This window comes from Cotesia typhae, unplaced genomic scaffold, assembly GCF_013202065.1.
Source record: "Cotesia typhae breed Kobodo isofemale line unplaced genomic scaffold, CoteBio_Ctyphae contig_22, whole genome shotgun sequence".
In the NCBI taxonomy this organism is placed as follows: Eukaryota; Metazoa; Arthropoda; class Insecta; order Hymenoptera; family Braconidae; genus Cotesia; species Cotesia typhae.
In genome coordinates, this window is record NW_027423728.1 from 6,150,489 (window position 1) to 6,168,590 (window position 18,102).

Below are 18,102 nucleotides of genomic sequence, written 5' to 3' on the forward strand. Positions count from 1 at the left end.
GAACATTAACACTTGCCACGATAAAATTTTGCTCCAAAAAATTCAACAGTAATTTTATGTAATTATGAAATAAATCATAAATTAATAAATAATAACTGATTCACCCGGGTCCTCTCTATCGGGATACAGTCACTAATAATCATTAATCATTCAATTAATGTATTATGTATCTATCTAATTTCTATTTATATATCTGTATTGATATGTATATATATGCATATGAAAAAAAAAAAAATAAATAAATAAAAAATAAAATCACAGAATATTAATAATGAGCTGCGTCAGAGTAAGGCCGTAGAAATGTCGGGAATCTTCGCGAAATGAGATCATACTATTAAGTAGTAAAGGTTAAGCATATGCGCTACCAAATCAAGATACTGAAACATGATATCTTTACACTCGATTTAACAATAATTATCTATTTTATTAAATACTCACATGTCAACTATCCCACTCCAATATGATAGGTAATTTTATTTATTTATTTTATTTAATTATTAAACAATTTAGTTACATAAAAATGACACCACGAATTACAAATAACCACACTTTTATTATTTTTTAAAATTATCTTCCGTTTTTCTTTATATTACTGTTATTTTGATAAATAAATAATTAATTATTTATCTGATAAAACTTTCATTAATTTGACAAGTAAAATAGGTATTGTAAAAAAATATAAAATAACTTTGGTTTCACACAATTACCACAAAACACACGTTGTTATTTATTTTATTAATTAATTATAGATTTTTTTTTTTTAATTAAATATAAAAGTAAAAAACAATATTACTAGGGTAAAAAATAACCGAACGAAAATACTAGATGTAATGTCGACTAGATGGTAAATTGTCCGGGTTATAATGTTAATAATTATAATCGTAATAAATGATGCTCACAGCTTTCGCTTGTTTGGATCTATAATTTATTTATAATAAAATGTGACAAAAAAAAACGGTTGATTTTGTTTAAATAAAATTTAGTCCGCGGTCTTTCACTGACGAATTGTCGCTGCGAGACTGAAACTGCTCGGTAACATGTGGGTGACTTACATAGCGACCGAGGAGGGGAACAGAGGGAGTGGGAGAAGAGGAAATTTTTGGTGGGGAGCAGGAAAAAGAGGGGGAGGTGTTACGTAGCCGAGTGGGGAATAAATTTATCCCCCACTGAGACTAGTGGGGGGCTAGGTAGTGGGAGCTTCAGAGAGAGGCAGGGTTTCGTCTGAGGGGCGACGAAAGGAGTCATGTTACGTAGATGAGGAATAGAAGCAGAGTTGAGGAGTAAATACAAGGACACTTGAGCAGACAATTAATTGTCGTATAATATACTTTTTATCTATTTGACACTTGCTGTTTGGTTGGTAATTTATTTGTTGTTTGTTTCGAGTTGCTTGGGTTTTTTTTTTTTTTTTTTTTTTTAGGTTTGGACGCTCAAACATTTCTTTTTGACAAGTGTTAATTAATTTGACGTGTTTAACTGAAAATTACCACCTTTTGCGTCTTCACAATTTAGCCCAGAATTTAAAATCAAAATTTGACAAGCCATTTGTAAAATTTGAGAAAATTTTTAATTGATTTTTTAGCTAAACGGTTTGAGATTCGGAAAAAATGACAAAACCTTTTTTTTTAGAGAATTTAATTTCTTACGAAAAAAGTCCTCATTGTTTTTTTGAATTTTCAATATTTAGTATACAGAATTTGAATTCAAAATTTGACAGGTAATTTGCAAAATTTCAGAGTAGATTAAATTAATTTTTTGGTCAAACGGTTAGAGATACGGAAATAATATTAAATTCTTGGTTTAAAAATTTTTCTATTTAAATCAAGATGAAGTTCTTCAAAATTATTTACATAGAAAATTCAGCTATCTACAAAAAAGGTTTAACTTGTTACCAGCAATATTGTTCCTTTACAATTGACTCTACCTATAAACCGACTTTTCCTACGATTAGTTGCAAAAAATATTTTATGCAATAGAATCGAGACTTTTGACACTCGTCTGATGGCATCACTGGTACTCGCTCGTGTGCCAACTCACTGATGTCGAAAAGCTGTTACATAATTCGGAGCATAATGAGTACAAACCGTAAACTAAGTGTTGTTTTTTTCGGTGAAAGAAAGTAAACAATTGCAAACAATTGTTTGCATTAAATAAATTCGACATTGTATAGTTGTTTATTTATTTATTAATTTATATGGAGACACAAGAGTGCCAAGAATTTTTCATTATTTATCACAGTATTTTGTTGTTAAAAATATTTTGTCGTGCCAAATGGAAATTTGTTTACGCTGACAATGTATGTCAGGGTATTATTTACTCTGGCGTTAATTTTGTTTGTTTTATTGATAAATTTATGTCGAGCGAGTTAATTTATTTTTTCACGGAAAAAATTGTCTTATTATTATTATCGTTATTGAAATTAAATTCTAACTAACCGCATCCGTGATGAAAAAAAAAAAAAATTTCTAAATAATAGACGATGGCGTTGATTAAAAAAGTCAATGTCCAATAAAGTGAATAAAAAAATTTTCAATTGCAGTAGTAAATTCTTAAGGTGACTGGTCATTTTACAGAAGCAAAACAAATCCTGCTAACAAAGTCAATGACCTTCTTCGCACTCTAGTATTTTTTTTATTCATTTTTTTTTTAATTTTTTCATTTCAGCATTCTTTCACTCTCTCCCTCTCTTTTTTTGCTGTCTGCTCAGCCACTGTCTACGGCGGTTTATATGCTATGCTTTACTATACTCCTTATATTTTTATTTTATATCCTACAACCCACAACCAAACAAACGGAAGTGCCATTAGAATAAGGAAGCAAGATTTTGTGAATTATGTAAATTCTTTATTTTTTTCTCTAGACTAGAATAGATCTAAAAAACTGATTAAGTGATTACGCTTCCACGGGAAGTCTGCCAGATTATATCTAATGAGATTTCTGTTTTGCAAAAAAAGACATTGTTTAAAATTTTCAAGGTCTTTCATAAAAATAGTTACAATAAAAAAAATTCTTGTTTTTGTGTTGAATTCATTCATGGATAATTCTCAATTTAATAAACAATAACAATAATAATAAATTAATAATCATATTCATATTCAATCCAGTAAAATATTAATCTCACCTTCAATATATCCTTCACATCTTTATTTAATTTTTTTGTATTCTAATTACTATTAAATTAATATTTATTTTTAAATCTGTAAAAATTTCAGTATTTTGTTTTTCTTTTTTTTTTTTTTTTTTTATTTTATTGTTTATCTTTTGTAAACACTGCCGATACAGCGCACTTAACTTTAAATTATGCTCCGTAATTTGTATGAACTTATTTAGAGACCCTGTTGCTTGCCTTCTAGCTATTGGGTGTTAAAAAAGGAAATTAATAAATAAATAAATAAAAAATTAATTTTTTAGTTAATATATTGTTAATTAAATTAATTCGTTGATAAAAAAAAAATTTCATTCATTCATAACATAATAATCGTGTTCCTGTTTTCTGTCTCTCTATATTAACTCATATATGTATTAAAATAGTTAATAAATTATTTCTCATGTTCGTGGTTGTAGAATAAACGCGTGTTACTATATTGTAACACAGTAGTCAAGGTCCTCCGTATAGTGAAGCCGGAACGCTCCGATTTCATGACGAAACGAAACGAGTCTGATCCGACTCTATTGTATATTACATATTACACATGCACATAACATAATATAAGTAAGGCGGATATGCATTCAGTTATACTACTACTATTATTATTGACAACTATTACTTGTATTACTGGATGTTATTACTTTTCACAATAAGACTACACTGGATTTCATTGGTTCATATTGCCTATTTTTTTTTTTTACTTAAAAAATTTTCTCTGCTCCTAAATGTGCGTAATAATTTAATTCTAGTATTTATTTATTATTATTCTTATAAAATCACTAATGTCAACTCATGTTTATACTCTATCATTGATTCATTTGATTTTGTGCAATTACTTGCAAAATCCTGTGAACAGATCAGGCCATATAAGAAATTTTTTCAAAAGATTAATTAATTTTCTACAATTATTAACGTAAATGTATTCCTAGTTTTAATCAAAATGTTTTAGCAACAATTTTTGCCTATTTGTTGGCTTTTGTTAAATTATCAACGAAAGATGTAGTGTAAATTGTCTAAAAAGTACAAGAAGAACTTTTAAAAAATATTGAGATCGGACTAAGCCAGAAATCAAACCTAAATCTTAATCCCACTATTTTTTTCAAAGTTCTGATACTTAGTAGTGAATTTACATTTTAACTTTTATAGTTTATTGAAAAAAATCACTAAAATTGAAAAAACTGTTTCTAAAATTTTTTAATTAAAATTTTCAATAAAGATAACACCAAATTAAAGGGCTTGAGAAGCTATAATATTAAAACAATTATTATTTTAATAATAAAAACAATAATAATAATAATAATAATAATAATGATAATAAACGTTTGCCACAATTTATCAGTACTATCATACTTCATATGTGTATATGTAAGATAATTGACTTAGCAGTCAACTGCAGTATGCAAACATACTCCAACTATTATATATGATATTTAACGTTGTATGTATGTATAAGCCATATACCACTGATGCGACTGGAGTAGAGCAGAGGAGTACTCTGGCTGTAAGCTGTAATACTCGGATTATATTTTATCCACTATACTGTGTTGTATATATATATATATATATATATATATATATATATATGACAACATATAACTGGACTAGACTCAATGCAACCAGCAAGAGGCAGCCGCTCGGCCACGGTCACCTCGAGGCCTTCGCTCATACCACGCGCCATTATGTAATACGCAACTGCTAACTCCTAACTGCTAACTGCTAACTGCTAGCTATCTGCCATGTATATGAGCTTCCAATATTGTAGCAGACCCAACCAATTAAACCTCTAGTACAACAGTATTCTTAATTTTACTATTAATTACTTTTAAAAAAATAATTACAATCATGATTTTGTAGATTTTTTACTCATGTTTGATTAACATTTATCTAAAGATACAAATAATTTATTAACTAATAATAATTAAATAAGATACAAGTACTGATGTTTAGTCGAGTTCTTACACTTTGTGATATACTGATAATAAAAAAAAATTAGGTTGATTAAATTTGTTTTTCAAGAGTTATCGTGTCTACAAAACTTTACCGAAACAATCGAAAGCAAACTGAATCTTGTTCCCAATTTTTTCTCAAATTATTGCTTTCATAAATTTCATAAATTGTTTCCAATAATTTGATTACTTTTTTTGGATTTTTAATCTATATTATTGTTGTTGTTATTATTGTTAATATTGTTGGTGTTATTGTTGTTATAATTAAAAAAAAAAGGGTATCAAAAATAAAAAATATTATGTATTATTTAAATAAATATGTGAAGTTTATTTAAATTGTTTTGTTATTTTCGTCAATAAGACAATGACGTTTTTGATATGAAGAAATAAAATATTTCGTCACGTTGATAAATACAATAATGATAAAGACAGATAGTTCCTAGATTAATGATTATGAAAAAATGATTGAAAAAAAAATTTTTTTTAAGAATACGATATCTATATTTTTTTAAGACTTACAATGGAATTGTTATTTCTGAGAAAAAAATTAAATTATCATGAAAATAAGAGTACCGAGTAATGTGGCTTTTTTCTCCGAGGACAATCTAACATCTATTGTACATATAATCTGTATGATTATTATTATAATGAATAGTTTTATTTAGCAGTTCCAAGTTTAAACTATTCACAATGGATTTTTTGAAGGGTCACTGAACGCATAAAATTTTTTTTATAAATTGCAACTCAAATTTACTTCAATTTTTATGATATTAATTACTAATTAATGATTTGAATAACAATAATAATAATAATAATAATAATAATAAATATTATTCGTACCTGTCTTCGTATGTAAATTACTTCGCGATTGTAAGGAAGATTAAAATTGACTTAATCCAAGCTACGCCCGCGATACCAACTTCCGGGGGATTTTTTCGTAAACTAAAATAGCTCCATTTGTTTGGGCTTTTAAAATTCTTCGAGAGTTCATTGACGTTTTATACACTTGAAAAATATTTAGCAAACATTCATATACTCAATTTTAATCGATCAATATTTAACAAGAGTTTTTAATTACATAAAATAATTTTAAACAAAATCAGAAAAATGTTGTTTTTTTTTTTTTTTTTTTTTTTTTCTAAAATTCTTATAATGAAAAATGAAGATAAATATTGATTGAAATTGCTTAGTGAATAAAATGATTGTAGGTAATTGTAACGAGATTTGTATATTTCTGAAACTTTTAAACACTAAACATGTTGAAATTAAATTTAGGTTGCTATACAAGAGATAAATATTTTAAATACTGTACATTAACAAGAAGCACTTAAAGTAATACGGTAAATAAATTTTTCCATTACACTTCACACTTGTACTCGGACATTATACTCACGCGAACTCTGGAATGCTTATAAGTCACAACTTACAACATAAGTTTATAAATATATAAATTTATAATAAATTATGCTTGTTATTAACTAACGTGACAGTGAAAAGTTACTATAAAAAAATAATTCCGCTTATTGATTGGGATAAAAAAAAAAAAGATACAAAAAGAGAGACAACTAATAAATTTTTCCTTCAACATAACAGGTAGCGCAGCATTAAAGATAAATTAATTCTGATAAATTTAATCGACCTATTTATTAAAGTAAATAGATAATAATAATAATAATAATAATATTATTATTATTAAGAAATAAATTATAAATAAATAAAACATAATACATAAACCGGAAAAAGTAAATAAAGGTCATTAAGTAAATCCGTATCATAATCGATTGACCTTCTGGTATTATACTAAAAAATCGCATGGCAAAATGGCTTCAGGTATTATATTCTCCTAGTATATTGTTATTATTATTATTAATATTACATTGTATGCATCTGATCAAAGAAGCGTGGGTCCAACGAATCCAAGGTCTCACGTCGATGATTATTAGTGGGTCAAGAGAGCCGCATGATTATGTTAGCAACAACTTAATAATTATTATCAGAAAACTTTTAACAGACGACTCGCCGGCTTACGGACAATCGATTAAGTGTTTATTTTTATTTCATTTGAATTATTGTGCAAACATATCTTGAATGCTGACATAATGTTTTCAGTATTGGATGAGAAAATTTTCTTTTAATTGTTTAATTTATTTTTTTTCTATACTATTAAAATTAACCTTCAAAAGTAAATCGGAAAATAAATTAATAGATTTGAGAAGAAAAAAAATTATTAATTTGTCTGAGGTGGGAAACGAACCCTGGACTTCTGCGTTGCAATCTAATGCTTTGTACCTAAATTTAGATTATTTTTCTCCAGTTGCATTAATTTTTTTTTATTTTTAAAAAAATATAATTAAATTTTACAAACAAAATTTTGAATAAAAATGAATTTTTTAATAAAAAAAATTTTTTTCATGACTTAAAAATAATAATAAAATCTTAATTGTTATGTGAACAATTAATTAATTAATTTTTTTTTTTTTTTAAATAACCAACATTCAGCAATTGTTTGGTCAGTCTATTTATTAGTCAATAAATCGAAAGTGAAAAAATGAAAAATTCAACTCGGTCTAGCGTTCATGATAAATTTAATAATCGATAAATTCTCATTGGAAACCGTGACGTTAATTCTTATCGTCAGCGATAAAACAATACCTGTTTTTATATACCTGTTACTGTACAGTGATTAAATTTTTTGTGATTCTCCTGGCAGCTGATAGGCACGTTCTATTCATTTTTTTTTAGCAAGTTAATAAGAGAACTTGACCCAAACCTAATCAATAGTAAATAGAAACTGTTAATATATGCCTAAAAAAAGCACGTATATTGGCAGTGACTATATCAAATATTATAGACATTTGCGTGCATGATATGTATGAGAATTAATGTAAGAGACAGGAAGTAAACGCTGCCAAATACACGCGGAGTTTATAAACGAAACATTTGAAATATTGTGTAGATAGATTAAATGCATTTATGATCATCTATCATATGATAAAAGCAATACACATTATCAATCGTTATAATTTTTAATGTTCGTCAAAGACCGTAGTGACAAATGCGAACATTTTATTGTTCCTATTTACACTTTTATAATGTACGAGATTGTATATATATATACACACACACACACATATATATATATATATATATATATATATATATATATATATATATATATATATATATATATATATATATAAGCGCTGCGAATTCTAGCGACACTGTACAAAATTAACCTTGAAGGAAAAACACGTAGGTTATTAAACGTAAGGTATATAATCGCTCAAGTAAAGCTTATCAACGCTATTATTTACGAGTTATTTTGTCGTATAATAAACTCACCATGACTTTTCTATTTGTAATATTAAATTTTCATTTTTATTTAACGTTTTTATTTACCTTCAGTATAAAAAACTTTTTATGGGAGATTAAATTGTTACGACGTATTGTCTGTTTTTGCTTTTATCATTTTACGTATTATGTTAGTTTTTTTTTTTTTTTTAGATAAAATTATCGAGTATAATGTGCGGTTTTAATGTCAAGGAAAATTTCAATTTTTTTATTGCGTTTAAAGAATTTTCTTCAGAAAAATTTTTATTTGATAAAAAATCTAAAAATTGAAATTCAATAAATTGGTTATTTAGCTATAAATATCTCAGGAATTCGTTACACTGATGTTATGATTACGAAACTAAAAATACTAAAAAATTTTTTTTGAGTTTAAAAATTCAATTTTTCATTTAAAGACCCAGAAACTTTTTTCTAGAGTAATATGTCTATTTATATGATGCGTATAAATATATAGTATTTGTTTTTATGTATTACGTGTCATTTAAATATTTAAGTATGTCAGTTAAAAAAATAACACTAGTAAAATATTTAAAAATATTCACTGGCGTAAATCACTTAATCGCTAATTTCTGTTATTTTTAATTATTTAAATTAACATACCGTTAACTGTTTAATAAAAAAAAAATATTTATATTGTTATTTTCGAATGCTAGTGCATCAGAAAAAAAAAATCTAGTTGATGTGAGAACAAAATTATTTTCAAGAGAAACTTATGCCTTGATTCAAGAATTCCTTCTCTTAAAAGAGTTGTTGTCTAGGTAGAGAGAAATTCTATTTTTTGAAATTTTTAGCTCGCGAGGCCGCCGCCAGATGGCCATGTGTCGTACATGTGCTTGCTTTTGGAGTTGTAGGGTTTGAAAAACTTGAGTGTGTTAAATTAGAATTTTATCAGAGAAATTTTGTCGTACTTTTTTTACTTATCCAGTATTTTGAGAGACAAAAATATAAAATGTTATTGTAAGCAAATTGGTCGAAGATTATGCATCACAAACAATTACCGACTGCAGGAAATCATTAAATAGATTTGAAGATTTAAAACTATCAAAATAAAGAAAAAATCAACTTCCTTTAAAATTAATCCTTCGTAATTGAGTGAGTTTCTTGTCCACGATATAATTACAGTTATTGCCGTTAATTGCCCAAAAAAAGGAGTCGGGAATGTCCCGGGGACATAATGACACCACTGCGACACTCCTCGGTTGCCAAAACAGTATGAGGCAATAGGTAGTATAAAGTATATATGTATATAGACGTAAGTTGCAATAAGTGCCAGCTCATCTTCACCGCTGGTTTTAATTTAAGACACCCCTCAAATGTCACACGCATTCCTAATGCGTTCAGCCAACTAAAAACATCCGCGTTGGGTCAAGAATCGGGATAACTTAAGATTTAAAACTCACTCCACTTCTGCTGAATCCAGTCTATTATTACCCAAATTATCTCATCTCATATCTCTTTTATTTTACCAAACATCTGATCCCAGCCCAAATTGATGCTCGAGCATTCACACATTTTATTTATTATTTGAGCATTAAGCATTAAGCGTTAAACATTTAACCTCCTTGACAACTATCATTAAATGCTCATTTAATTTTGTTTCGAGGTCTCTATATCTAATGCAAACACTAATAACAATACACAAGTGAAGAGGAGTTATTAGTTTTAGTTAGTTGTTACATTATTATTATTATTATTATTATTATTTTGTTATTAAATGCTCAGGGGGGTTATCCCCGGAGTCCGATTCTCCGAGGGCCCAGCCTGAGCTCCATCCGTTACTGCTGGACCACTCCGCACAACAAGGCGGTTAGTGATCACAGCAGGCCAAAGTCATTTCCCTTAAGAGACGGAGAGAACCAAGTAAAACAGCCTTCTGCATCCTAACTGCCAAGAACTCAGCTTTTGATGAGCAAGCTGGAACTTTGGCAAGTGAGGATACAAAAGACTGTTTCATCCCTCCTAGGACGCCAACAATCAGGACGACAAGCTTGACACGGTAACCTGGGTAAAGTTTGCCAATTTCAAACAGGAGATCCTGATATATTTGTCTTTTGTGCTCTTCTTTGGCTGAGATGTTGTATTCAGCCGGGGCCGAGAACTCAATGACATAAATGTCACGAGTGGCCTTGTCGAAGAGCACAATATCAGGTTTGTTGTGATCTATCCGCCGGGTTGTTGCAAATGGCATGTTCCAATAAATTTTGCAACTGTCATTCTCAACAACCTGGGGAATATCTCCTGGCAAATAAGGCAGCACTGGTGTCACGTCAATACCGTAGCAATGACGAAGATAGTAGTACAGTACTCTCAGGGCAGCATTGTGACGCTGGATATATGCACCTCTCGCCAGCACTGGACATGCCGACAAAAGGTGCATAAGCGTCTCCGGATGTTGTCTACACCTCCTACAGGACGTGTCCGGAAGCTGCACCTGGAGCACCTTGCTACGGTACTCAAGAGTGTTAATGACACCATCTTGGCAGGCAAATATGAACCCTTCAGTCTCGGACATCAGGCCCGCTGACTTTAAGAAGGAAAACGTCAGCTGGATGGACAAGCCATGATCACGCACGTGTTTAAAGAACACGCTGTGCATGGACTTGTCCATCAGTTCGCCAAGGAGTAGTTTTTCCTCGGCGTTCCTGATGACGCTCTTAAATTCCTCCTTTCGGAGTTCCATAAGAGCGTTTATTTCTCCAAGACCAAGGGTTCTTGCCGCATATATTGCTGCCTTATACAAGAATGACCCCTTATGCGCATTTTCATGTTTATGTACAATTTGCATAAGAAAGTCATCCTCGTCTGCAGTGAAATTGACAACTTCGTGAGTTAAACCCAGGACCAAACGGTCGTGAAGCCGCTCCAAACTCTGCAAACCTCTCCCACCGATGGACCGGGAGAGGTATAATCTGGCGACTGATGAATTGGGGTGCATGCTCCGATTCATATTAATGATCTTACGGGTTTTGATGTCGAGATCTCGTAAATCCTTTCGGGTCCATTTCAGGACACTGAAAGAGTATAGTAAGACTGGGACAGCGAGCATGTTAGTAGCTGAGACTTTCTTTTTGCCGGAAAGTTCGGAGGACCAAATTTTCCGGAGTCTCCTAACATACTCGCTCTGGAGAGTTGTTCGGACTTCAGAGACCGCATGCATGCGGTGCTCTTCCATTCCTAGATATCTATACAACTCCCCGGCGTCTAATTGGCTTAAGACGCTCCCATCCACTAATTCGACATCATCACCAGTATCAGAGCACTTACCCTCGCCAGATGTACGACCGCACACTTGTCCAACCCAAAAGACATTCCGACATCTCGTGTGTACTCTGCTACGATGTTGAGGGCCGCTTGTAGATGATCTTTATCAGCGCTATACAACTTCAGATCATCCATGTAAAGCAGATGGGTAATCGAATAGTTTCGATCACCCGGAGGCCCCACAGAGTACCCATGAGTTTTACGGAGAACAACAGATATAGGCAGCAGTGAAATGCAAAACAGCAGAGGGCTCAAGGAATCGCCTTGGAAGACCCCTCGTTTGTACTCTACAACTCCGGTTACGTGCAATGCGTTTCCACTTCCAATGTGAAATCGCGTTCGCCAGAGCTGCATTGTACGCCGAATACATTCCACTATTTCGGGATTGACTCCCAGGCATTTGAGTAGATATAAAATCAACTCATGTGGAGTTGAGTCAAATGCCTTGCGATAGTCAATCAAGCCATTGACAGGTTGCGTTGATAGTAGATCGCATCTTGTAAGACGCATCGATCCACTATCAGGTTCTCCTTGCAACCTGACAGGCCTCTTTAGTGCCACGTTGTTCATATATCTGTTGCCATACAGGCTCTATCTGCTGCAAGATACGGTTATTTAAAATTTTTGTAAAAATTTTATAAACCGCATTCAAGCAGGTGATAGGCCTGAAATTCTTAGGGTCAGACAAGTCACCTTTTTTAGGTATCAGTACGGTTCGCCCTTCTACAAGCCAGTCCGGAATCGGATCGTCAGCTCTAATGTATGATGTAAATATGCGGGCCAGATGGAGGTGGGTAGAAGTAAACTTCTTCCACCAAAAGACATTAATGCCGTCTGGTCCCGGGGCAGCCCAATTTTTGCTGCCATTTAGAGCTGAACGAACTTCATCCACACTGACTGCAGGGCTCTCTTCATCAGCATTCTGTCGACGGTGTTCCCGACAGAATACTTTGAAGTCGTGCAGAGCTGGAGTGTTGGCGTTCACGTTTGGTTGATCTCCATACAACTCAGTCCAAAAAGCTTCCACCCGCTCAGGTGTTGGATAATTCCCGGTAACATCGGTCTTTGGTGTCAGAAACCGTGAAGGGCTGGATCGAAACAACGAGTTGTCGACCAACCGCTTCAGCCTTTTCTCTAATGACTTTTTAGCAGCCACTAGAGCCCGCAATTTATTAAGACACTCTTCCTTGATGACATGAAGAGTACTCTTGTTCAGTGTGTGATGACGCCACCGAAGTTCAGCAGCAATGCGCCGAATTCGGGGCGTGTATGGTGTTTGAGTTATTATTATTATTATTATTATTATTATTATTATTATTATTATTATTATTATTATTATTATTATTATTATTATTATTATTATTATTATTATTATTATTATTATTATTATTATTATTATTATTATTATTATTATTATTATTATTATTATTATTATTATTATTATTATTATTATTATTATTATTATTATTATTATTATTATTATTATTATTATTATTATTATTATTATTATTATTATTATTATTATTATTATTATTATTATTATTATTATTATTATTATTATTATTATTATTATTATTATTATTATTATTATTATTATTATTATTATTATTATTATTATTATTATTATTATTATTATTATTATTATTATTATTATTATTATTATTATTATTATTATTATTATTATTATTATTATTATTATTATTATTATTATTATTATTATTATTATTATTATTATTATTATTATTATTATTATTATTATTATTATTATTATTATTATTATTATTATTATTATTATTATTATTATTATTATTATTATTATTATTATTATTATTATTATTATTATTATTATTATTATTATTATTATTATTATTATTATTATTATTATTATGTAGATATGCATCAGTTTAAACTCTTAACATTCACGATGTCTGCGATGACGAAATGACTGAATCTTGCAGCCGACCCACATTTATAAATAGAGACTAAGACGCTTCTTCGACATTTTAAATACCTCTATACGTATAGGTATAATATAATATGTTTGTATACATAAATATAGTTCAGTTAGTAAGTGTTTGACTGTAACTATTTACTAATAAAATATTACACTAATTCCTCTCAATCGATATTTTAAATTTAAATCTCACAAATAATTAATATTTTACTCAAAGTTATTTTCCATTATATTTGCTTACACCATCTGTTATTTTTAAACTTTTTGTTTCTACTGATTGGATTTTAAATTTATTTATAAACCTTGGGAAATTTTTAACGTACATTCATTTTTAGCAAACAATATTTATTTTTTATAGTAAAAGTCTCGAGTTCAAGTTTTTGATTTTTTTTAATTCTACTGCACAATGAGTTTTTTTTTATAATTTTATTTTGTAAAGACAATTAAATTTTTTTTCATTATTTTTAAGCTCACAATAATTTCTTGAAAATAAATAAATTTCTGTCACGATTTTATTGGTTTAAAATTTTTTCTCTTTAATCAAATTAATTTGCAACCTAAAAATGAATTTCATTTAAACAATTGGTATTGAGTTAATGTCTTGACAGATCCACTTACGAAAACGCCGTACTACACGAATGCAAACGTAATACTTTAACAATTGAAAAAATGCAAAAGTTTTTTTTAATGTTTGCTCTATTTGATCGATGCTAAAACGTCATCTAATAAATATACGACCCCGAGCGAGGCTTTATGTTTTCTATGGGTCAAAGTTCTCGTATCAAGTGTATCGGAAAAGAAAAGTACATAAAATACAATGTATATTCATTTTTTTACTTCATATTTTGTCACACGTTATTTTTCTTGTAAAAAATAAATGTCTATTTTTATAAAATTTAACTTTTTATCAAATTTTTGAATAAAAACTCAAAATATAGTCATTCATTTTTTATTCAAAACCTTAGTCATAAAAATAGAATATTATTTAATTTATTTAAAAAAAAAAAATCGTAAGGATTGAACTTGAAAAATTTTATCAATATAATAACACTCAATACTTTTAAATTATCGAAAAATTATTAAATTAGAATTAAAATTCCCTAATAACTCTTACATTGACTCATTAGCGCAAAGTCGTATCATTTCAGAATAAAAAACGATAAAAATAACTCAAGAACTCCATACAGATTTATTTTTTTTTTTCTAAATGTCATTACTCGTAATTACTAGACACAAAAAAAAAATCTATTAGACACGGATATCTAATTCAACGGTTGAAATAATTTATGTAAGATAAAACTAATTGGTTTTTTTTTTTTTTTTTTTTTATTTATTTATTAATTAATGCTTTACTTGTCATTGCATTTTGTAAGCAAATATAATGTAATGTCTGGTTTTAAAATCAGTGAAAGTGTTTGTAAATTACAATCTCTTAACTATTTTTTTTAGTATAATTAAAATTAGTGTAAACATTCATCAGTTAAAATGTTTCGTATCTGTTAAAGATCTTAGCAAATTTTGTAGATATTTTTTCGGCCGGTTTTTTTGCTCTAAAAACATCTCAACTTTGTTGAAATAAATTTGAAGTTAATTTAGTATCAAGTGACATTATTCATGCGTTACTTGTATTACTCATAAATAAACAAATAAATTTATCTTTGTAAATAAACAACAACAATACGAAAAAAATAAATAGGTGCTACAAAAATAGCTGAAAAATTAGTAATTTTATGATCAAGCAGTGCTTCGGTAATTATAACACGTTTCCTATTTTATAAAACCTTTAGATCAATATCAAGCGTGAATTGGAACGTAACAGCGAAATCGACCCGTGACCTAGTGGACCCGCCCGGGCGATAGTGGCGCCACACATTAATTTATATTAGATCATTTTGTTATTTTTTATGAATTGTTTACTTTAGATCAACTTTGCCTTGATTTTTATTATGATTTATGATTTTATTATTTATTATTATTATTAATTCAATGTTATTTTTTAAACTTAAAATTTTTAAATGTTTAGGAGTTTACAAAAAAAATAATACGAAAGTTAAAAACTGGTAAGTTATTGTAAAGCAACAGTATTATAAATTATGATGTAGAGTGAAGCCTTTCTGTGTTTTATGCAAGGAGTTAAAATTAATTACGTTGTTGGATTAGAAGGACGGTCGTCGGGTTTCTTAATTTGTTTTTTATGTATTAGATTTTCGAGGACATGACAAGAAAATTCGGGAAATTATTTTAGATTTTCTAAGTCAAGTATTATTATTTTTTATTTTTTTGGAGAGTTTGAATTTCAAAATATTGTAAAATGTTTTGTGTTTTGACTTTAAGAAATTTTCTATTGAAAACTTCAATAGATATTATTTAGATAATTAATTATGAAGAATTTAAAAAGATTTCTTTAAAAATTGATGATCAAAATTTGAATTTTTTCCCGGTAATATTTTAAATGAAATTTCGAAAAATATTTTTAATATTTTAATTTTAATTTCATAAAAATAAATTGAACTATGACTTCTATAAAATTTAATAAGAATAATAATAATTTTATTGCTATTCTATTAAAATTCACTTCAATTTTTTTTTCAATTCTCTCTAAAAAAAATTACATTCAAAATGTTATCTCCCAATTCAATCAAAGCTAATAAATATTCATTGAAATCTCCCTGGTAAATAAACAAATATCTATAAAACAAAGTTACGCAATAGCGAAATAGATAAAAAGCTGTGAAATAAAAACAATAGAAATTGATAAATAATAATCAATTGAATGGTTTTAATCAGTTTCATTTTCTTGTAATAAGATAGTACAACACTGCTGTTCTACAACAATATATTTTCGGGTATTGGTTACCTATCCCCTTCTATTTTCTCTGTTTCATCTACCACAACATACTACTAGTACTATTGCTACTACTCCTACTACTACTTTTACTACTACAAATATAAATATATAGCATAGATACGATAAAATACTAATACTAATACTACTAGAACTGTTTTTCATTTTCACTCGAACGTCCACGTGATTGCCCAAATTCAAGCCACCGGCTCTCCAAAAATCAATTATATCATCCTCCATCCGTCTCAGTCTGCGACTATAATTAGTCTGCCAGACGACATTGAAGCATGAACTCAATTTAGATAATAATCGATTAATTAATTTCATATCATCATTTCATAATACACCTGTTCCTTAAGATGTAAATCAAACAACTGGCTTTTTTTTTTTTCATGGAAATAATTTATTATTTACACTAAGAATTTTAAGAAAAGTTCTTCAAAAAATTTTACTTAAAAAAATTACAACTTACTAGCAAATAAAAATGAATTACTAGTAAGAAAATTTATAAATTACAATTATACGTATTAGACTTAAAAAATTTTCTGTACTACAACATAAAAAAGATCTTATTTATAAAAATAATTTTTTTGACTCAAGGAAATATTTAGTCAATTTTTTTGTTTCAAGAATATTTTTTCTTGCTTGAAAAAAATTGTTACAAAAATTTTCTTCTTTCAAGTAAATTTTTCTTTTTCTGTGAAACTTAAACTTATACTTACAGTGAAAAACAAAATGATTTTTGATTTAAGAGAAAACTTCTTGAAAAAAGAAAATCATTTTGAATTCAAAAATCTTTCTCACCAATCAAGTTAATTTTTAATTAATGCAGCAGATGATAATTCGTACAATAAATCGTAAATTTTTCACAGCCCTAATAACAATTGTCTCATCTACTGGAATTTATTCTCCTTACAAATCAAGCTAACAGCCGATACATGTGCGATCTATCATCAAATAGATTATTTGGATGTAGTAGTTTAATCTCTATTGGCTTGTATCTAAATTTAGCCAGCTGAGATTGGTCTATTGGTAAGCTACCCGGCATCTAGGGCAATTACAAAATACCCCCAACAAAAATTTATTTTTTTTATCAACTCGAACACACATTATACATAAATTAAATATGTCAAGTAAATGAATAAAAAACTACTACCGACACATAGGAACAATAAAAATAAAAAATTACTCACTTAAAGTTCCTCGGAGCTAAGTAATCACCTTTCCAGCGAACAAATAACTTTATCAGGTGGCACGTGAGAAAATCTTCACTGGAGAAAATAACAGTCCAAGACAAAACTCGTCAATCACTCGTTAGATTTTTTATAAATAAATATAAATAATCAGAGCACAAAAATATATTTGAGGAGGTTGGTAATTGGGGCGACGATTATGTTAATTTTAATATCAAGTATAATTATAATTATGTTATGTCAGGTATGTGGGTATTTAATATCTAATATTTAATATATGTATTTGTTTATGTGTAATGCAATTGTAAACAAGCAAACGCGTGTAGATACGTCGCGAAGTGAAATGAGAAATAGTTGTACTTAGTTCGGTGTACCAGGAGAAACTGAAGCTCCCGGATGGTACG

The 18,102-nt window shown here is 28.8% G+C and overlaps 1 protein-coding gene across 4 annotated transcripts in view; it reads right to left on the reverse strand.

Moving 5' to 3' along the window:
• The window catches only part of LOC141538482 (protein Tob1), a 35,762-nt gene extending 17,920 nt beyond the window's left edge, over window positions 1-17,842 (reverse strand). Inside the window, exon 1 of one of the 4 annotated variants that reach the window (XM_074259979.1) lies at window positions 17,699-17,842. The gene's annotated coding sequence lies outside the window, so the exon portion shown is untranslated. Of the gene's footprint in view, window positions 1-438; window positions 1,053-5,934; window positions 6,141-17,698 lie in introns of those variants that run through there. The other 3 variants (XM_074259978.1, XM_074259977.1, XM_074259981.1) reach the window with 3 other exon arrangements.
• Between the last annotated feature and the right edge of the window lie 260 nt (window positions 17,843-18,102).